This window comes from Zonotrichia leucophrys, chromosome 1A, assembly GCF_028769735.1.
Source record: "Zonotrichia leucophrys gambelii isolate GWCS_2022_RI chromosome 1A, RI_Zleu_2.0, whole genome shotgun sequence".
Classification (NCBI taxonomy): domain Eukaryota; kingdom Metazoa; phylum Chordata; class Aves; order Passeriformes; family Passerellidae; genus Zonotrichia; species Zonotrichia leucophrys.
The window spans coordinates 57612848-57636169 of NC_088170.1; the positions used below are offsets into that span (position 1 = coordinate 57612848).

General features: G+C 40.5%; 1 protein-coding gene across 1 annotated transcript in view; it reads right to left on the reverse strand.

Moving 5' to 3' along the window:
* Nucleotides 1–23322, reverse strand: part of SLC2A13 (solute carrier family 2 member 13) — a 146384-nt gene that overhangs the window by 118988 nt on the left and 4074 nt on the right. The window lies entirely within an intron of this gene.

Sequence of the window (23322 nt, forward strand, 5' to 3'; positions counted from 1 at the left end):
ACCCCAGCAGCAAGGCTGGGGGCACACAAGTAGTTGTGAGGGGACACAGCCAGGACAGCTGACCCCAACCGATCCAAGGGATATCCCAGACTACATGGCATCGTGCTCAACATACAGAGCCAGGGGAAAAGGAGGGAAGGGGGGACATTCAGAGTTGTGGAGTCCATCTTCCCCAACAGCTGTAACACATGATGTAGCCCTGCTCTTCTGCAAATGGCTCAACACCTTCTTGCTCATGGGAAGTGGTGAATGAGTTCCTTGCTTTGCTCATGTGCGTGGCTTTTGCTATACCTACTCAACTGTCTTTATTCCAACCCATGAGTTTTCTCACTTTTACTCTTCCAATACTCTCCCTCACTCACCCTTCCAGCAGGGAGTGAGCAAGCAGCTACACAGGGCTGAGCTGCTGACCAAGGCTGGCATGACAAGCAGCAACCCAAACTGAGCTGGCTGTGGTGCCCAGTAACTCCCCAGAAAACACCTCCTCTCCTGCCCTGAGTGACCACCCCAACAGATGGAGCCCAAAGTCATGGACTAAAGGAACTCAGTGGACACTTTACAGATATTCCATAGGGGTAGTCCATAGACCATGGGAATGATATCTGTGTATTATATCAAACAATGGGCAGGGGGTTCATGGGTTAATAAGAATGTGCTGCATCTGTGGGGGGATAGAATGTAAGAAAATAAAGACAGTGCAGAAGGTAATCTCATCCCTGAGGAGTTGCAGCTGTACTAATTACCAGAGAGTAGGAACAGGCTGCCCTTAACAGGCCACAGCTGTGTCCAATGAAGATGAGTACGACAAAAGAGTGGCTTAGCTGAGTGAGGAGAGAGTTGGAGTTTGTTGGCTGTGCTGTGAAGAAGAAAGAGTCAGTGTTGTGAGCAGCTGTCCATGAGAAATCACTGAGAAGGTATGGGAACTTTTGCAATAAGATGACAACAGCATCGAGATGGAATAAGGAGTGGAGAATGTGCTGGTTTCAGCTGGGGTAGAGTTACTATTCTTCATAGCAGCCAGGGCTATATTTTGGATTTAAACTTAGGACTTTGTGCTTACAAAATTAACTCTATTCAAGGTGAAATCAGCACACACTTAAATAGAATAAGCTGGACAAATTTGATTTCTGACTTTCAAAGGATGAAAACAATGAAGATGTAAGTAATGAACTCTAGAAGCATTTAAAAAGCAAATGCTTGCTAGCAGCTGTATTGGAATTTCACAGTTTGATGGAATGATACAAAGAATAAATTTCATCAATTCACTTTGAATGTACACTGAAGTGAAATAAAAGGATAGATATAACTATAGTTTCCAAAGAAAGAGATGCTATAATCCAAGTAAGCACATGTAAGTCAAAGTGACTAACTGAAGACATCAGCTGTTCACAAAACTGTTTAAAAAGAATTTAAGCATGGTTTCTACAGCCAGAAACAAAAACAAGGCCAAGTGTTATTGTTGTTATTATTATTGTGTAATTTCATTACTGTTATAGAACAAATTGTTTCCTGACTTAGTTTAAAAATATTCTGTGTGCTATTTCAAGTGCAGGTTGGCTGGGCCCTGAGCAACCTGATCTAGAGAGTGGCCTCCCTGCCCATGCAGAGGGATTGGAACTGGATGATCATTAAGGTTCCTTCCAACCCAAGCCATTCTATGATTCAATGCAAAAAACTCTATCACCATAAGGAAACAAGGACTAACACTAAAGTAGAGCTGCTTTTCATTCTGTCTCAACACTGGCAGTATTTCCTACTAACTGGGCAATGAGTCATTTGTGCAAAAGACAGAAATGTCCACAAGAAACACACACAAACTGTAAAAACAGAGTTCAACAGGGTATGAAGAGCACACCTGGGTGCAGCACATGCTTTGGTGGTCAAAATCCCTATTTCCTTACAAGAACCAACACTGACAAGCAGCAGTGATTTCTTTTGTACTTAAAACTAGAAGTACATTGGCAGCAGTCACCCAAAACCGTATTTTGACTGAAGTCAGCTGAGATACAACCTGAGCACAGCCAAGCACCTTCAGACACAACACATCTTCCAGCCTGGGGCAGCTCCACATCGGCATGGGTCAATGCTACAGCCCCAGCAGGAAATGAGGGTCACCTAAAAGCAAGCACATGGCTCTTGAAGCACAGCTATGGTTCCTGGCTTGTGTCACAGCAGAAGGGATTCAGCATGGGATGGCAGAGGCTTTGGCTAGCCTGGCTGACTCGCCAAACTAAGAGCACAAAATCATCTTTTGCAACAAGGTTAGCCTGACAGGACTGCTGGGAGCCTCCAAAAGCTCGAGCGAGGAATACAGATCATTCAATAATAAAATGGCATGAGAAGATCCTTTGTTGTGATAGGTAAATACTCACAGCAGCCTCTCAGCATGATAACCCAGTTCCCAGCAGGGCCTCCCAGGACATGCCAATGCTTCCTTCTCTTATCAACTGAGCAACCGGCACAGAATAAAAAACCCAAATGAAAATGTCAGGGGAAAAAAAAGCATTAAAAATTTATTCAACCAATTTACCAATTTTCAAAGGCAACAAGAATGCATCATGGAAAGAAGCATTCAAATAGTCCTTTGTGTATTTGACAGAGAACTGAATTTTCAAGCCCAGCTCACCATTAGGGATGCTTCTCTTCCATATTTCATGTCAGCATTTGAAATAATGATGATTAAAGTGATGGAGACTGCACACATATAACAGCAAATCCTTTTTGGGAAAGCACAGGTGTGTGGCCACTTGCTGCAAACAAAAGCCACTGAGGACCCATCCAAGGCAGCAGCTGCCACTGGAGCAGAGGGGCAGAGCCCTACAGCTGTGGCAGCCCTGGCCTGGTGAGGCTGGACCTTCCTGCTCCCCAGCCATCCCCTTGCCTTGGGCATCTCACCCAATGCCCAGGCTTGTTCCCTCACTGTGGTGTGGCCATCTTCCCATAGGATCCTTGGGACCGTATGTTTGTTGTCATCTCATTGCTAAAGTCCCATTACCTTCTTGGTGATTTCTCATGTGCAGCTCCTCACAGCACTGACTCCTTCACAGCACAACCAACAGGCTCCAACTCGCTCCTCGCCCAGCTGACCCACTCTTTTGTAGCACTCATCTTGTTATGGGACACAGCTGTGGCCTATTAAGGGCAGGCCTGATCCTAATCTTTGGTGATTGGTACAGCTGCAACTCCTCAGGTGTGAGACTGCCTTCTGCACTGTCTTTATTTTCTTACAATCTATCCCCCCACATACGTTAACAAGTATATTTGACACCCATAATCATGCAATGAAGTTAATTTGAGAAGATGGCAACATCTCTATGTGGTTTTTACCAGAAAGCAGTTAGAAAGATATGCACGACCAAAACCAATACAGGCTTTGTAAAAAAGCTACCTTTTATCCCCTTTCAACTCTTAATGAAGATCATTCTACCAGGACCTGCAGAGGAATCTTGTTCAAAGCATGACAGCCAAAAATGCCTCTCAGACATCCACAAAGCAGAGCCACACCACTTTCCAGACCAGCAGCTCTCACTGATGTTGTGAGCACACCACCAGCCCTGAGACACTGTCAGAACCCTGGCAGCTACAGCACTTGCCTCTCTTACAGATGAAAGTAAAACGTGTTACATAACACAGGGATGGTATTTCCATGGGATGGATGGAAAGTTAACATGTATTTGTAAAAAGTCTTGAACAAGAGGCATCATGACAATGGATTTATTGTTTCTGCTGCATTCTTCTCACAAGTTAATGACTACAGGAAAAAAAACAAGAAATGGAAGCTTGCACACCCCTGTGACACAAGTCCTGTCACAAGCTAGCCAGTGATATCAGCTATTCAGCCGGCACTAATACAATAGCTGCAATTATTTATTATCAAACCTGCAATAAATAGCAGAAGATCTAAGGGTATTAGCTCAAAATCACACAGATTTGCTAGAAACCTTTGAAGATCACCTAGTCTAACTGCTGTTCAAGCAGGGGCAGCTAGAGCAGGCTGCCCAGAACCATGCCCAGTTAGGTCTTGACCATCTCAACATGGACCTCCAACCAAAATGACTCTCTAATTCTGCAGCTTCCATGCCAGCTTCCTTGCCCTGAGAAATGTGTTCACAACGTTGCTGTCCAAAACAGCCTTTGTGGATCTCTATTTAGATCTTACTTCCTCTACCGTGTGTCCCAAAACCTACAGGTTCAAAACATTCAAGCAAAAATCTCAATTCAGAAGACACATTTGTTACATATTTTCAATTATCAATCCAATATCCAAACATATGCTTTGCTACTCTGAGTCTGAGAGAGTACAGCAGGAGGTTTTAGGGAACAGGAGAAGGCAATTAGGAAAGCCTTCCCAGTTTATCTGACTGTCATGCAGCAAGCACTCATACACAAAAGCAAAGTTCTTCTTGAAAAAACACAAGGAGTGAAAAAATGGCTATTCTAAAACTGATGAAAATAAGAGAAAAAAATCATTTGACTTTAAAGAAATAATATGTTAGATTCTCAAGTGTTAATTGCATTACTCATTTCCTTTTAGTTGCCTTAGAATGCATCTATGCTCTCCAGACTTCCCTCTGATTCCCATTTAAGACACACTAGAACACAGGAGAATAAGTTCTTCTGAAAAGGCATAGTCAGAAGCAGTGTATTAAGTATTAGTCAAGTATAAAAATCTCTAAAATACATAACCAGTATTTGTTATGTAATTATTTTAATAACTACATATAGCCAGATATTAAAGAAATTTGAAAACAAAGAACAGCTTTCTTAGCAAAACAAATATAGCTGCAATGGAATCTTTCCTTAATCCTTCATATGAGAATGCTTTCATTTACACTTGGATGACATTTTCTAATATGCTCTCACTGTTAAATTGCTCACACCAAATAAAAGATTCTTGCTGCAGGCAAGTATATTACTACCTAACTAGTAGAGCTGATAAGTGACAAGACATGAGAAATAGAAAACTAAAATAATTAGCTGGAAATCTGTCAGAGAAGCCTGAAGCTCTACATTGTGCACCACAGCTATGAAATATGAAAAAAGAGAGCTGAGAAGTCCAGTCTTTATCCACTTGAGTAACCAAGGCATGAACTTTCTGACCTCATTAAAGGATAAAGCTTAGGAAAAACATAACAGAAGGTTCCTTAAATTTCGACCAGAAGATGCATCTAATTATTCTACTGGAAACATCAGATGACACAATGGGCTGAAATGATCATATTAAATGTTTTTCCACCCCTAAAATCACTTAGGAGACTAATTACTAGGGCTCCTACTATAATCTGCAGACTTACCAGTAGAAAGCAGACACAAGTCCTTACACAGCTCAATTTTAAGGCAATTTTAAGACCAGAGGTGTGAAAAGACATCTTAGAGGCACCTTATCATCCAGAAAGGTATTTCCAGTATGAACATGTAAGCATCATAAAGAATTCATTTAAAAGTTCAGAAACTAAGTAAACAAATCTACTGACAAGAGAAATAAAAAGGTCAATGAAGGTGAGTTCCTATGACAATTAGAATTATATTTTAAGAAATGAGATTACAGTAGAAAACACAAGGACTAAAAATGGAATCCAAGTTATTGTTTGTAAAATGCATTTGAGCATTAATACTAAGGAAATTGAATCATTTTAAAGACTTCTTTGTGCAAGATCAGACAGATACAAATGTACCCTGTCCAGATAAGGACTTCCACCATGCTCCTGTCATGTCTCTTGCCAACAGGAGGGAAGGTGCATCACAAGAACAGATGAGCAACAAAAGCTGGAGACAGGATACTGAATGAGATGCACTTTCACTGCTAGCACAATAAAAGAGCTCTAAGGTAGCAGAAATGTGTCAGTCTTTTCACTGGCATCAGCCAATAACCAGTGTCAAAAACACAAGGAAGGGTTCCTGACAAACTTCTGTTGTTACTGCAACTCAATTAGTCTTTCATGCTTAGTAATAAAGAGGACTGATGTTAACTAGAAGTGCTAAGGAGGCACAGGCAGGAGCTGATGTCTCTTTGTAGCATGGTTCTGTCCCTCCTGTCCAGTTTGTGCTGACTCTTTGCATGAAAGCCAAGCAAACCAGGGAATACAACCAGCTAGAACAATATCCACCTGCCTCTCAAGGGGTTTGTGCCATTTATCTCCTTTAAACAGTTCACAATGACACCAGATGACTGTACCAGCCCCCAGGCAGGACTAGTTATGACAATGGAGTAACCTGAACCACCATGGGACTCCAGACTGTCCAGGTGGAAACTAAAACTAAAATGTGAAATAACCATAAAAAAAGTGCAAAGAAATCTCTGATCCTATTTCAGACTACAGCAACTCAGCAATTAATCTCGATTAAAAACAAAGAACATACGCAGCTTATTACAAAAAATTGTGTTGTTAAGAGCTCCAAATGAACAGGCATAAACTAAAATGTTTCCATTCAGAACATCCTCCACTAACATATAAAGCTGCACTGAAGTAGTTAACCAAGGTAAAATATTTCACATACCTTGAAAGTGCAAATTTTCATTCAAATGTTCAACTTTAATGCTGCCAATTTTAAAATTCACTTCATTAAGAAGCATCCCATAATGGTTTGTGTTAATGGTAAGGATTCCAAGCAGCAAGTGATTCCACAGATAGGGGATTTATGGGGGCAACCTTATGAAGACACAAATTTATGGCAAAGAGAATTAGGAATTAAATATTAGCAGAGGCTGCTATGTTACAAGAAAATTTGAATACAAAGCCAAGGTGAGCTTTCAGTGGGGGTGCAATGGGAGTATAAATAACAGTAAACTCCTAAGGTGACAAGGGGAAACTTGCAGTCTACAGCTGAGTTAACGTTTTCTCACAGCAACTTTGCAGAAAATCTGGTAAACATCCTACATCTTGGATACTGGACATGCAATCTGAATTTAGTGCCTTGGAACTATGATTGACCCCAGAAGCATGTCACATTATATAGGCAAAAAGACTTTCATCAAGTGTTTTCTTTCAGTTGTGTTCCCACAAAATTATACTTTAAGGTTTTTGCTTTACTCTGACAAAACCAGAGTTCTTGCCAAGTGATAATTTTAGAACATTGTTCACATCTGAGTAGCAGAACTCAGGAGGACAGGGGCAACATGCTGGTTAACTTCCTGAAAGAATTGAAAAGTTCTACAATAACTGTATAATCTTTACCATCAAAGAAAAATCTATTTAAATAGTTTGTGGAGAAAATAAATCCATTGCTGATGTAAGGGATACATTTTAACTGCAAAGGATACTTATTTTAAAAGACAGTTTTCACAAACACACATACAGGAGCTGTCAACAATCACCACCTCCTATTCTACAGACAGCTCCACAACATATTACAATTATATTGCTCAACCTAATCAGAAATTAAGCCTTTTTATAGTCTCATAGAGTCCTTTTGTGCTGTTACAGTTAACACTTCAGCTTTCAGTAATGACAGTCAACCTGAGGGGATAACAGAGTGCCTTATTAAACATGCTAATAGGAAATACTTGAGAAAGCAGTGCATTTGAATGCTGTTCTAGTACACCAACCATCTCCCTAGCAGATAAAGTTAAAATATTCATTGCACAGCTTGTACCTGAGGGTGAATATCAGTGAAAGCTCAAGTCCTCTCCAATACCTTGGCTTCCCACCCACTGCACATATCCAGTAGAGGCATTATCAGCAGTTTATAACTGGTTACTGAAAGTTATTTCAAGGATGACTGGAAGCACACTTCCCCATTTAGTATCTCCCCTATGTCAGATTAGTAGAAGTCAATTTCTTGGCTGTGGCACAACTGTACTCGGCTACAGGAGAGCACTGAAATGCACAAGGGCAGAGGGACAAACAGCAGCACCAAAACCACAAGAGAACATAGATCACAGTAATGCACAGACTGAGGTGCATCTCTTCTAGAATGGGGGTTCAACATCAGAAACCTTCATTCAAGTCTGGTATTTTAACACTAATTCACTGAACTGTAGAGAGCTGGCTCATCATAATTAAAAAGCCTGTACTGTTGAATACCTAATAGACAAAGTAATTACAGACCTTTGCATCCCAACTAGCCACCAGCCCAAATCCGTGTGAGCAACATTGTAATTATAACCAAAACCCAATGTTGCTATGTGGCATCCAACTGTGAAGGAGTCAAGGACCAGAGCAATCTGAAGAAATGCAAATAAAGCTCCTCACTAGTTGATATTGTCTTAGATTTACAGCATAATCATATCTTAATGAGCCTGAATAAATAATTCTTTCTGATGACCACAAGAAGGTTTTTTTACTGTTTTGTGCTATCAGCATAGGTCAAAACTACAAAATCCTTCTTCACTCCAGAAAACCTCAAATTGTGTCCGGTAGAAACAACCACAACTGTCATAGAGTAAATGCAATGCCCCAAGATGAGAGCATTAGCTTTCCACAAGAGTAATTTCAAGTTTCAAGCTCTCCCTTGTTCAAAAGATACAGAAGTAAATCCAGCTCATAACAAAATTATCATGCCAACACAGAATACAATTCCTCCATAATTAAAGTGTTAAGGCCTTTTTCTGGCATCTCTAGGACAGCACCTCAGAAGAACAGCCTCGGGTAATCACACATAGAAAAGAGACATGAATATTCAACAAAGCATAATCAAGGAGGGACTATTTATCACAGATCTGGTTTTTCTACATTGAAATTCTTAAAGTCAAGGAATATTTTAATAATTTTCTGGTTATGAAATGGAAACAACTGAGCCTTGACACTTCAGGGAAGACAGACAAGAACCACCTACAGGCTACAGTGTGAAAGTGAAAGTTTATTAAAATAAAGCTTAGTTTACTCAGTTTATTAAAAGAAAACAGTTTAGGAGTTACAAAAATAATGTAATAATCTTTAATAACAAACAAGCAGTAATTTAAAAAATACTGAGGCTATTCTATGATCCAAATGTTAGAACCACTTCATCTGTGGGGTCCTATTCAACGCAACACTACTAGCACTACCTGTGGAACAGCTCATTTTGGGAAGAAACTATCCCTAAACAAATAGCTTTTTCTATTCAAAATTATGTTGAGATTATTCAAGTCTATAATCATTTTAAAAAACCCAAAACAAACATGTTAAGAGGAAATTTATCTTGAGTGACAAAATCAGAGAGTGGGATTTAATTAACCCAATTAACTTTAATTATTTAAGAGGCAAAGTAATCAAGATAATTATCCAGAAAATGTGAAGCAAAGTTCTTTGCAACTGTCCAAGCCTATGACCACACCTAGCACTACAGATGTCAGTTTACACTTCTCTGCAACCTGGAATTAGTTACCTGTGTTCAGTTATTTTATGGCTACCATCTGTTCCTATTAATCCAAGATGGGAAAATCCCAGCCAGACCCCACCCAGCTGCCTGAGCTTTCCTGAGTATCCCACTGAGAATGCCATACTGGGAATCTGTGCCTGTAGCTCATATCTGTGGGATTCCATTTCAGAAAGATACAAGAAATCACGAAGAAATGCATTTTTGAATCATTATAGCAACAGTAGAATAACAATCAACCCTAGAAGTGAGTAAAAGCTATCAAAAGCATCTAGGAACAAGTTCTAATTTGTTCTGTTTCAGAATTAATTTTGATCAAGAACTATTTGCAAAAAAACTGTAACTGCATTTTAAGATGCAGACTTTCATTGTGAAAGAGCAAAGCAGCCTAGATGTTTGTACCACTCAACACTTATTATTACCACATGGCAAAAACTTCTCACTTGAGAAAATAAGAGCATTTTTTTTAATTTTCCCTTGAAAATTATGAATACAACATAGTAGTTTCTTTATGACAGCTTGTATAAACACCTAAGTCAAGCACTGCTTGATCTACCTCAAGAGTGGTTTCAGTTTAAATAAATACTAATTGAGATAAGCAGTGCTTTTCTGCAGACATTCTCTAGCCCCAGCAGACTGCTCTGCTTGTGCTGCTCACACCCAGCAAGAACCAGCAGGTGAAGGTGCTCAGGTCCTGAGGCAGCCCCAGGCACAGATAAGGAAATGTTTCCCCATCCAGTGGCTGCTCCCCATCCAGCAAGGCTCATCTGGATGAGCAGCCCCATCCCAGCTCCCCACTGGAGGCCTTGGATCTGGTGGCTGGCACAGAACTGTGCTGAGGCATAGATCACCATAAGCACTGAGAGGCTGGGGGTGCCAATCTGGCTCTTTCTGCTGACTCAGCCACACAAACTGCAATTTCCAGCAGGGAAATGGGGTTTTATAGTGACCCATAAAGATTCATCAGGGCTCATCTGCATAGCCCATATAGGCCAGAAAGTCAGAATTATAAACACAATATTTACATGGTTGAAAAAAAACAATCTGACATCAAAAACCTCAGAAAAATGGTTGAATGCTTCAAGGATCAGCACATATTTTCTGTGCAGAGAAATTTTATTTTCAGAGGACAAGGATAATGGTTTGAAAGCTATACAGAAAACAAATGTTTCCTTGTAACTTTACACTTTTGCTTATAAACCATTTTTTCCCTTATTCTACTACAGTGATGTTTTACCCAACTTACAAGAATTCTAAGGGAAGTGACATATACATAAACATGAACAAGCTTTGGAAGCTGAACTCAGCCAAAAGCATGCCTTCAGGTTATACCTGAAAGCTATAGTTACACTCTTCAGCTAAGATCTAAATTGTTTTTAACAGTGCCTCTTTCTACAAGTGAAACTGGTTAACTTCTCTGTAACTTGCTTTAGGTTTCACTGGGTTTGAAGTCTAGCAACTGTCTCTAAACATGAAGCTTCAGATGAAGATTAGCAGAAGAACCCATTTTCTTACCAATAACTTGCAATTAATTAAAAGAAAAATAAAAATTAGAAAGACTAATCTCATTGCAAACTTAGTGTTTTAGAGAAACAAAAGAACATTTTAGAGAAAAAATAACATTGAATTATTTCATTCCCTATTCAGGAAAGCCATTCAAAAAATACTGTCTAATGCATAGTCCCAGTAATTTTGTGCTTGCCATGAGTAAATACATTGCCAACATTCAACACACAGAACTATATTTTTATAGGAATTGCTACATTTATCCACTTGTGCAGAAAACAGCATGACTGGTAGAAAGACCAGTTATATGGTTTTGTACCTATTACTCTAAAAAATAAACAAAAGCCATGTAAGCCTTTTATAGCCTAAGGCTTGATTTTTTAATCTAAAGTGTCAATGATGTCTTTATAATGCAAGTAGCACTCATGACAGTAATGTAAGTATAACTACAGTTATAATGAAAATATAGGAATCCCAGCAATTGCTCAGTTTCCTTCTACACTAGCAGATTCATATACAACCAAGCTTGTGTCTACAAACACAAGTGATCCATGTAAAAATAATAAAACTCCTTTTTTTTGACCATAGGGGAAATATTTGCAGTATTGGAGGGTGGGGGGTGGTAGAAAGCAGTGCAGTACCTCTTCCTCAAGGTACCTTCTGTAGCACCCACATTTTGCATGCCAGGGAGAGCAAGGCTTTCCCAGTGCCCATGGGTGAAGTCAACCAGTGCTGCACACTTTGCTTTAAGAGAAGCAGCTCAGCTTAAATATCTAGCTGCCACTAGATATTTAAGTGTGATATTTAGTGTCCTTCTCCTCATGATCTGGAGTTTCCTTGCTACCAACTCAATAACAGCTGCTCAGTGCCAGTGCAATGCAACTGTAACAGAAGAGCATCTATGGAGAAATCCCAGGTAAAGATCTCTCAAGAAAAGTGGTGGTCTCAGAGAGGGTTTTAACTATAAGCACAAGGATCTTGCATTAGAGTGCTCTTAGCAGAGGGATAAGCCAATTTCTTCATGTCACACAGGTTTGCACATGGAAATGACTTGTGACTGCTCTCCTATGCTATCACAACTGCAGCACTCATGGTGTAATATTCAAGTTGTCAAGGGATACAAGGTTACTTAAACACTTCTGATGTGTATGTACTTCCACCAGGGGCTTATACTGAAAAAAAAAAAGAAGCTACAAGTGAAGAATGAGGCTGCTGCACTTGAGGGGGACAAAAGCAAGACAGTAGCGTCAAGTGCTAAAAGGAAAAAAGGAAGAGATCAACTACTCCATTACCAACATCTAAGGGACAAAAAGCTGAGGAAGCCTCAGCCAACCAGGAGTGGATGGATGCCTTAGGTGGAAAGAAATTACTGCTAAATTTTGCAGGGAAATGGACTGCCAAAGAGCTTTCCAGGAAACGTTGTTCTCATGACTTTCAATTGTTGACAACTAGCAAGCAATTCTCTAGATGCATTGTGATGGACACTCATTTTCCAAACAGCAGATGTAATTCTGGTAACAGTTGCTTTACTTCAGCGTTTACTTTGCATTTTGTTATGTCCTCACTCAGCACCAAGCACAACTCCTGAGTCCCCCTGCAGAGCAGCCCCTCCTGCCCCATTTTCACTCTCCAGGCACATTAGCAGGGGAGGATCCAGGCAGAGCTCCAGGTCAGCCTACAGAGAAAGCTGGGAAAACACTGCATTGCTCTTGGTAAATCTCATTAAGTGATACAAGACTTTGATAACTCTAGATAACCTCAAGATTAAGAGGAAATAAAGATGGGTATCTGAAGTGCCACTCTGCAACTCAGGGCACTGCACTGATTCTCCGGTCAGTCTGCTGTGTTGCCCCTATACAGTAGGAGAATAGTGAAAATGAGAAATTTTAAGAAAAAATTAGGTGCTGCAATTTTAAAAAGTATATCTGACAGTCCCATTCCAATTAACACAGATCCAGAAAGTATCTCTAAGATAGAATCTGCTTTTCCTGGGACTTGCACTAGACAAGCTGCAATAAATCAGTGTAAGCTGTCAGATAACAAGCTGGGCAATGAAATACTCCACTGCTTCAGCTTGCTCTCTGCCAGCCTCCAAGTGACCCAGCTTTTTTTGCACTTGAGGCACAGCTACTGGAGGGTAGTAAATTTTAACTCCTTCACACCTGATCCCACTTAGAAGTGGATTCCATCCTTAAAACTGAAAAGTTTATAGTTAAAAATGAAGGCACATTCTCCTTCGAAGTGACAAGACATTCTCATTTAAGGTTCAAGCTTTAAGGGATAAGATTCATGCTCAAGCTACCATTGAGAAAAATAAGTAAATCCAGGGTATCTCTGAAAAACAGACTTTGCAAGCCCTGTGATTACAGCATTTCTCCACTTTCACTGAGAAAAATTTATGAAGAAATTTCCAGACTTGAGGATAACTGAAAATTCTTAGACCAGAGCAGGGAAGGATGCCTGAATCCTCGCAGGACTCTTTCCAAAGAAACTCTATCGAGTAATTACTATCTCCCATCTTGATTTTCCCTATATCACATTTCACCTGATTTTTTAATTAAAGTATTTAATTAAATCTTCACATAAGATTTAATTGAAACATCAATTATGGTAAAACCTAGCTACATATAATTGAATTTCCACTCAAAAGTAAAAATCACTTTTTTACATTTTAAAACGTTTTTGCCCTACTTCCTCTTTCTTATTTCCCAAAACAAAAGGAAGGGACTGCTGACAATACTGCAAGAGTGCAACATCAGAAAGCAGAATTAATTACCCACTGGGGAAGAATCATTAAACTGAGCACTAATAAAGTAACTGTGAGTAGGAATGGAACCAGTTGTTATAGCTTCTAATAAAGGCACTAGGAACAATGAAGCACAAAACAGCTCATAGGTGACTGGATCTCTGAATTAGTCACTATCCACTCCTACCTGCCAAGTCAGTATTATTATTATACTTGCATACAGTAAGAAAATAATAAAACCACGATATTTTCCCCATAAAATTTTACTACCCATTGCAAAGCACACATGTTGATGGCAGGCTTTTGTCAATGAGCTTGGGAATAAACTGCTCTAGCAGAATGCTACTCTTCCTGTCACCAAAGATAACCTCCTTAATAACAGAATCCTCCTCCCTAACACTTGTAACCTACTGCAATAATACGACAGCCAGAAAAGCTCCTCATGGACTATGCTTCCAATGCAGTGTGTGCTTTCAGCACTTTAAATGTCTACTGCTTGTCATCTTGAGATCGACCTTTCATGTATTCCTAAAGCAATAATAGGTTGAGAAGTGTTTGCTTTACTCTGTCTCCTTTTCACAGTTGTTCTGAGTGTTCTTGGGTTTGTATTTCTATTTGTCAGCAGTATCAGCCACTAAAAGCAGAAAGAATGGCCCCATACCCCAAAGCCATTCTTCATATCTTCTGCTGTCCTCCAGAGCACAGCTGCAGAATCTGCTTCAAACACATTAATCCTGAAAATCTATGCACTTGGTTTACAGCATCCTCTTGCAAAACCATCTTCCATCTCCTTTTTTCTCACCACAAAAATACAATCAACTCCTAATTAAAATATTCAGCAATAGAATTTTATTTCATTACTCAATTCTTTCGATGCATACCCGCACATGTGGAACTCTCCAGATGTCTGCATTCCTTCCCACATCCCACTGTGGCTAGAAGGCCAGGACCAGACATTGTTTCTCACCAGCATGGGCCAGGAAAGACAAGTATGGCAGATGAATTACTGAGGTTCAAACAGTGCTGCTTTAGCACTCACACTTTCAGTTCCTCCTTCTGTGCACCAATGCAAGGACTGATTTACCCACATCCCAGCCCAAATGAAATTCCCTGGAGAAACTTGAGGGTAAGAAGCAATTGCAGCTAGCAGAACTGAACAACTGACTAGTTTGACTGCAGCAACGTAGTTCACAAGAAGTCCCCATCACACCTAACACACAAGCACAGTTCCATCTTGTGCATCCCACGAAGACTCTCCAGGAAGAAAAGCAGAATGAATACCAAAGCCTGAGCCAGCAGGCTAACAAGCAGCCCAGGCTCAGCCTCACCCAACCAACACCCTGCCAAGGAAACTGATGCCCCAACAACCCATCTGAAACAAATCCATACTCAGGGTTAAAGTGAGCATATAAGCAGAGGCTCTATTAAGTCAGCCAGAAACATGTTAATATTCTAGACAAGAAACAGCAGAAAACATGCCCCACAGTCCCTTAGAAGTTTCACCACTACAAGGTGAATTACTGAGAATTAGCTTCTGAATAGATTAAGCACAACTGTTCCAAACAGGTGGCTGCTAAAGATCCTGCTAAAGATCCAACTGGTATTACAGAGGAGACAGGACTGCTGGTCTTGAGCTACGAGGAGAAGCCTTCTCTGCACTCGGCATAACAAGCCTGGAGTACTGTTTCCTCCTGTGCAAGGAAACACTCCACATCTAAGAGGATAATGATTAATGGCCCAGATATTACATGGGTGTCAGGAAAGCAATTAACTTTGAATCAGGGAGAGGCCTACAGACTGATCCAACAGGCAGCTTTTGACTGAAGGGAAGGAGTAGGTGGGGACAGAGTCGGCAGAATCAAAGCCAAAACACAAACAGCATCTCTTCTTATTCTAAAGTCACCATCAGAGACACAACAGAAGGTGAAACAACAAAGCATGACCTAAAAAATATGCCATGAAACTCCAGCTTTTTCAGAAGCACACAGGCTGTTGAGCATGATAATATTTTGTGTACCCCATCTGGAAAACCTGCAGACTGAGGTCAGGAGCAGAGTAAACCTGCAGGATGGCAAGATGCACAGAGGAAATCACACAGACCACACAGGTGCAAACAAATATTGTGCCCTACACAATGCTAGATTTTATGATAAATAGTATCTTCTCATCCAAATTGTCAAAGAACTTAGTAAAGTACATTCCCACACACTAAAACAGAAGTTAAGATTATTTGTGTGATGCTCTACTCAATGTGTGCCCACGTTTCTGCTAAATGCACCAGTGATTTTTTCCAAGAACACACCAGTCAATGATTACAAGAGGAAGGAGCTGTGCTTTATTTCTCCTCCTAACCAAGAACAACACACAGGACAAAACCAGATACAAGTACAAGCTCAAAATATTCTTACAGTGATTGAATTTTAGGGGCAAAACATCATGAATGCCTATGTGCAACATTTTAGCCTTTTCCATCTCTATTTTCAGGATCCTGAAATTGCCCCGGTGGCCTTGGATTTCATTTGTACCAAGCTGTTCCAATGTGAATTGGACTGGTGAGGTCAGCAGCACCTATGATTAATGCAGGAGCAGGGAGTCTACCTGGCAAAAGACTTAGCTGAACTCCATAGTGAATAAAACCAGTCTTACCTTTTCCCCTCAGGCAGATTCCCCATTCCTGTGCTGACATAGCTACTACTGACCTCAACAGTCCAATAATCAAGGACCTGTGAACAAACAAAAAAGGTCACTTGTATGCAAACATCTGCTGAAGTGCATGCTTAAAGTACACACAGCTCTGGACTTATCCACTACTTCCTCCATGCTCAGCCTGCTGCAGTTCATCCATTACCACACTGCCTTCCTCAGATTTCTCCTCAGACTCTCCACGTTCTCCATCAGAGCTCCAACCAACAATCCTAAAAAAAATTAACTAACAAAATCAGAGAGCAAGTACTTCGTGGTGGGTCACTATGATTATCTCCTTAACTTCATAAACAAAACTTCCTAGGTAGGCAGCTACAAGGAGAAAAGTTCAAAATAACAGGCAGAGCAGGTCTTCATACAACTAGGAACAGCAAATAAAGCATGCTGATCTGAACCTTAGACACACAAAAAATACCATAAGCATGGGTTATTTCTTTCCTACCATCACCTACTGAGAAAAGAAGCACTAAATCTGACTTGAGTCCTCTGACTCTGGGATTCTGCTATACCATCCTCCACCAGCTATAAAAGAATTTAGGCTCCCAGCTCTCCCTGTTCCCAATTGCACTCCAGTGAGATGTTCAAAGAGGCAGTAAAAATATTCCCTGGCTCCAACACCTCACATAGGCTCTGTGCTTGTTATATTTCTAGATTGCTGAAGTTGCTCCTGCCTTCTTGTCATGGCTTTCATCATAATTTATTTAGTTAGCTACCACTCTTCCTATAAAAATCTCATAAGTACTTTATTAAGTATATTTATTAGCTTCAATGAAGAGGTTTTGCTTCAGAATTTCTTTAGGCACTTTTTAGATAGTAGGGGTTTTTTTCCCTTTCATAACCCCTGATAATTTTTACAATTGGAATATTGACAATTTTTACAGCTGGAATGTGAAACCTATGCTACAAAAGCATGAGAAAAAAATTGCAACATGCTCAGAAGTTAGCTGTCTTCAGCATCAGGATCCTCTAACTCTTCCCTAAAGAAATTACTGAACCCTAACTGCCTATTCATTTTTGTAAGCTAATGATAGAGTAAATCAACAACTCTATTTTTTCCAGGTTAAGTCCTGCAAGCTCCTCCCAAGACTAGTGCTGTAAAACCTCAAGGGTCATGGTTTGAATTTCCATAATATCAGTTAAAAACTCCAAAGAATCACAGATTCCAAGTATTGTAGTTGTATTACAGGCTTTAAACAAGAATCAATGGTAATTTAAGGGAGGAAATCAGAGGAAATCAGAGGGAAACAGGAGCTGGTCTAGTCTTGTTTCTGAGGCTAAATTGCACCACAAGGCATGAGAGCAGGATGGCAGCAGTGCTCCTGCTCCCTGCCTGCTCCTCTGAGCACAGGAGTACTGCTCTGGTACTGCACTAGGCAAAAGGAGGAGTACTTCCAGATCTGCTCATCTCTTGCCCTTGGAAATGAGAGAGATGCAAAAGCAAGAACTGATGAACTGCAGAAGACAGCTCAGGGAAAGACATGAATCAAGGCAATTGCTATAGTATTCAAATACTACCAATATTTAACTTTTCTGTTAGAATAAATGTAGTTGATGGCTTATGAACAATGGCACTGCTCTGACAGCAACATATCAGTCCTAACAACATGAAGTTATTTAATGACACTAAGGTCACCTTCATGCTTTTATGACTCTCAGCTTGAAGGAAAGAAAACAGAAAAGAACAAACAACCCAATGTAACACTTTGACATCCACCCATTTATTAGAAGTGTGGTCAGTTCAAGATGGATTTGAAGTTCAAACTATTGGCACCTTCAAGCAGGCCTAAGTTCAAAGTTCTTATCTGGTTAACCAAAAGTAGGAGTGCTAAAACTATGAAAACATACCTAGAGAACTGTCCAATGTTACTAAGAAAGGGAGATTGATCAAGTCTTCATAGGGTTCTTGCACAGAAGAAGTATTTAGGAGAAGGAACAGGAATTTCTTATGAGCAAACAGGAATTAAAACGCTTCTTCCACTGGCACATGCCAGCAATCAGTTCCGTAGATGTTTCTCAGAGCAGCACTCACCAGAACACATTCCCTATTTGCAAGGCAACAGCATGGGCAACACAACCTGAGCAACCCCAGGCAGGTTCTTCTGCTCATTCCAATTTAGAATGCATCCCCTGTATTTCCAGAGAAAGGCAGAAAAGTAGCTAAGCACAAACACATACTTAATACTTCCAGCTGCTGGAAAACAATCTTTTTCCAAAGTGATTATATGCACAGACACATTAAAGCCACAATCACTGGTTTTGCTTCCCTTCCAAAGGAAGCAACAGTACAGAAAAACATGTACATGAGGCTCCCAAACAAATGGAAAGGGAAACAAAAGGGCTGATACTTCTTGTTTCTTCAGGTTAGCCTGCAGAAACTCCCACTTCTGGGAAAAGGCTTGAAAGCTCTTGCTATAGGGTTCCCACTGACGGCACCAAGTTTCTAGAACTATTTAATTTTGTCTAGACCATGAAAATATGGTTGATGTCAAGGTGACTTTAATTTTAGCTACATATTTTTGTTTACACAGCATGTTCTCCTCCATTTCTGGCATCTCCTGGTTTTGTCTATCATCTGGAGATTGACAGCCACTTCACTCCTGCCTCAGAGACAACCGAGCATGCAGCTGCATGTGCTTGGCTGGCTGCTCATTAGATTAGAGAGGTCCTCAGAGCCACCACTTGAGATGAGACTTGTGGAAATCAGACCTTCCCAAGTACAGTGCTGAAAAGAGATCAGAAAGTTCTAGAATTGACACCTGAAGCAATTGCCAAGCCTTCAGGGAGAAGAAAGGGAATCCTTACTTCTCCCTCAAGACTGTTCAGCCTTGCAGTGTCTGACAGCCTGTATGCTAAAAGCATCAGGTATTCCTGCCTGGAAAATTTTTTTGGTTGGAAGTTGTCTTGTCACTCAGGAGTAGAAGTAGAATATGCTTGTTGCTGTGGAACACTCACAAAGGATGAGCCCCAAGGTCAGTGCCAGGTGGTCCTGGAAAACATCAGCTCTAATGATGAGAACCAAGAAGCCACTCACATTAGTCACAGATGACAAACCTCCTCCAGAGAGCTGCTCCCTTGCTGAATTACACTGGAAAAATCAAGGAGGAGGGTGGAAGATAAGTTCAGGCAGAGAAGCTGGGTTGACAATCCCTGAATACACACAACAAAAATACCCATCTACAGAGGAGGGGGGAAAAATCCCTGAGAGACAACTTAAAGACAAGCCCAAGGTAAAGGCAAAAAGTTGCATTTATCAATAAACATACACCTCTCTTTTTTTTTATGAAAATTTACACAACTGCTTCAGTGTCTCAGCTCACTAGCACACAGCCTCATGAAATGATGGCAGAAGTCCAAAGAAAGTCAACCCAGGTGCAATCCCTAGGGCACTCATGGGGACTCCAAACAAGAATCTGTGGTTTGAAAGGGAGGAACACAAAAGGAAGTCTGTGCCCAACTGCAGAAGAGGCAGACACCCTTATTGTTCAGCTGAGCAAGAGACCAAACCTGGGGAAAGTGGGAACACACTGGCCAGCCCCAGGGCTGAAATTGTGTTGCGGCCCATCCAGAGCCAGCTGGAGGGGGAGAGGGGCTCTGGGGTCACTGTGTGGCATTTCATCTGTGCCAGCAGCATGGCTAGAAGGGATTGTGAAGGAAGGAGGGACAGACTGTCTGTGCTAAGAAACCTAAGTTCGGTGACTGGGTATATAAAAAAGCCAAAATAAGAAACCACATATGAAAAGATCCCCTTCAGAACATTTACTTTGAATAAATCCTTCACAACACCAGTCTAAATCTGACAACAAATCAGAGGAAGATCAGAAATGGAAAAAACAGGAATGTGTGCTTTTAAACCTTCATTTTCTACAACTATCATGAGCAAAATACATTTTAGAAGAGTTTGCACCCAAGTTGCATCAAAAGTCTTACAGAGAGTTTAGCTAAAGTAATCAGATGGCTCCAGACTCTTCCAGAGCCGTGTTAGACAAGATCTGTACAACAGAATTAACAACTGCTTCTCTTGATACTTGTTCAGAGGCATAGTCATTGCAAAGAAAAGCCCAAAGGTGGAACTCTGCTCTCCTGATGTTCCTCAGTCACTGGTTTCAGGCTTCCAGCAGCTCAATGCAGACCCATGCTCTTCACAAGCTTCACACCAGAAACACTGATTGTACAGGTCAGATGTGAAAGCCCACTGATGAAGACCCAAAAAGCAATTTTGCAAACAAAGCTATCCATCAGGCCCATTATACCTCTGTAGTGCCAGCATGCCACACAGCCACAGTTTCTCACTTTGAGTCCAACCATCTTAAGTAGGAATCACCAATTTTCAGAACTGCTTTAGGACTTGCAACCCAAAAGCTTACCATATTCGAATGTAATAATCCCTAAGATTCTTAAAATATTATTTTTAAAAGAAACTCATGTATTTTAAAATAGGATATATTCTATAAAACTCCACTTAAGAGCACACATCTGCTGTAATTAATCTTGAAGTCTACTGATAATGAGATAAGGAAAAACAATTTAAAATACCTTTTCAGCACCTCCTTTCAGTGATTCTTTTTCTTTTTTCATTGCTCATCAGAATACAATTGGCAAAGTACAAATCAGTACACTCAGAAAAAAAATTAGGTGCAAGTTCTGGCAGTGCAGAGCAGGAGACAGCAGCCAGCACCTCGAATCTGCTGCTTGGACTGCCCCCAGACACCCTGACTCGTGCCTCTGCTGACAGGACTGGTGCAAACTTGAGCCAAGCAAGTCACTCAGCCCCAGCAGTTCCAGCTGAACGATTTGCTGTCCCTAACATCACAGTAAATGGATGCTACTACAGTTTCCTGTAGCAAACAAACCATTCTGAAAATAAGCCCACCTACAGTGCCCACATGAATTTTTCAAGGTAAGGAAGCACTTGTGTTTAACAGTACAAGCTTCCTTCAAGTTGCCTTTTTATCAGGAGCAAAAGACCATAATTTCAATTTTATGTCACCTATGAATAGGATGCTTTCTATATTTTTCCAAAATAAACAAAAATAATAATCCAACAGGGATTATGTTTTAATACAACAGTTTGACCAAGTACAGAGAAAATTATCTTAGGAAAATTCCCATATTTAAAAGACAGAAAATAAATTCAAGGTTTATGAACTATGGGAATTAATTTCTTTCTTAAGTTAAATAAAAGCAATAGCAAAAAGGCCAAAACACCTCCCTTATGACTTTAAAGAACGTCCAGAAGAATCAAAAACCTAAAAATTGTCTTAGATGTAACTGTGTACTTAATATTGTGTTCTGAAATGGTCACTAAATATAAGGTAGCAACATTCCTGTGCAAATTGCTGATTTTTGTATTACACCATCAGACAAAACATTAAAGGAGTCAGTGCTTACTGATGTGACAGTGAACTGAGCATAGAGTACTGTGTATCCTGTCCAAGGCACACAAAATTAGAGAACTTGAAAACATACAGTTTTTAATCTTAAATTAATCCTGGTACCCTGAAAGATTTCAGCTCCAATCAGAAGCTAATGTGTCCTTCCAGATGCTTTTGCCCAAGAATAGATTAATCTCCTAAAATACAGGGATTCAATCCTGAGCACACACAGTAATGTCAGTACCTTCAGGTCCTGGAAGCTTGGGTGACCATCTGTGGGCAGTGACAGCACAAGAATCAATCGCAACAACCCAGAAATTTGTCTCTCCATCCCCCTCCATCCCTACTGCCAGCTTATACTAACAAACCACTGTCTCCAGAGGTAAAAATAGCTATGAACCTCTGGACTGAAAATTACAAGCATCTGTCAGAAGCAGCACAGCATATTTGGGGGTTGAGGGTGACTCCAAAATGCACCAAGGTGTAAACTCCTGTAAAAAAACCTGGTGGACACTCAGTTATAAAAACAGACTGAAGCTTCAGAGCTTCCCATATCAGGTTGCTGAGGGAGGATGAGAAGATGAATCTGGTTTTCCAAGATAAAAATACACTGAAAAAATACCTGAAAAAGCTCAGTCATATTAAAAAAAAAAAAAAAAAAAAAGAAGGTAATAAAAACCAGCACACATATCCTAACCTTTCATAGGCAACATGCCATACCAGGTATTTTCCAGTATTTCCACAGCATATCTAGTAGTCCAGATTATATGGCAGACCTTTTTTTAACCACTTCAAATATCATACAGGGTTTGCACTACACAGTGCAAGTCCTTTGGATAAATTTGGTTATTTTTGTCATTTGGCATTGAACCTTATTGTCAATAGCAGCCAACCCCACCAGGGGAGCCACAACCATATGCCAGAACTTTTCACTCCTGCCTAATTCTGAGTACAGTCTTGTTTCCTCTGCTCAGAAAATGACCTACATATGTAGTCAAAAGATGCTACCAGATGCACTACATATGTCAGATTCAAATACAGCCTTTCAAAAAAATACTAGAGACATTTTGAGCACAGTGAGCAGCAGGCTTACATTGTGAAGAAACCTCATGTATGACAGACAGGAGTAAAGGAGAAGATAAGGCACCTAACCAGGCAGGTCCCCATTGCACTGCAGACTCAGGAACACACATTCTGTAATCCTAAGTAACTCTGCTTTCACGAGAGCTTGGGTAATGTGTGCATTAAGTAATGCCTAAGCCACACATTCAGCAAGAAAACAAAACCTGAAAAGCTGATCATTAATTGAGCACCATTTATTCTGCATGCCCAACAAGACAAGAGTATCTAATTATCCAGCTAATGATTGTACATCAAGACAGAGATCAGCTATGGAGGAGCAAGCTCAGTGCTGTCACTTCCTGAACTCTGCCCAAACTGCTTTCCTTCCACAGGTGGTAAGCAAGTGTTCTTGCAAAAGTAACCTGAACAGCTCACTCACTCCCTGCAGCACCATGCCAACACCCACCTACACCAGCTGTGAGTTTAAAACCTGCAGCAGCCCCAGATAACAGAAGGATAAACAACTCCCACTGCAGACAGATGAGCTGTTGGCAAACCACGGCCAAAGGGTTCAGGCAAAAAAGGACATTGGACCGATCACAGCCTAAGAAAGAAGTGATTCTGCAAACATGGCCG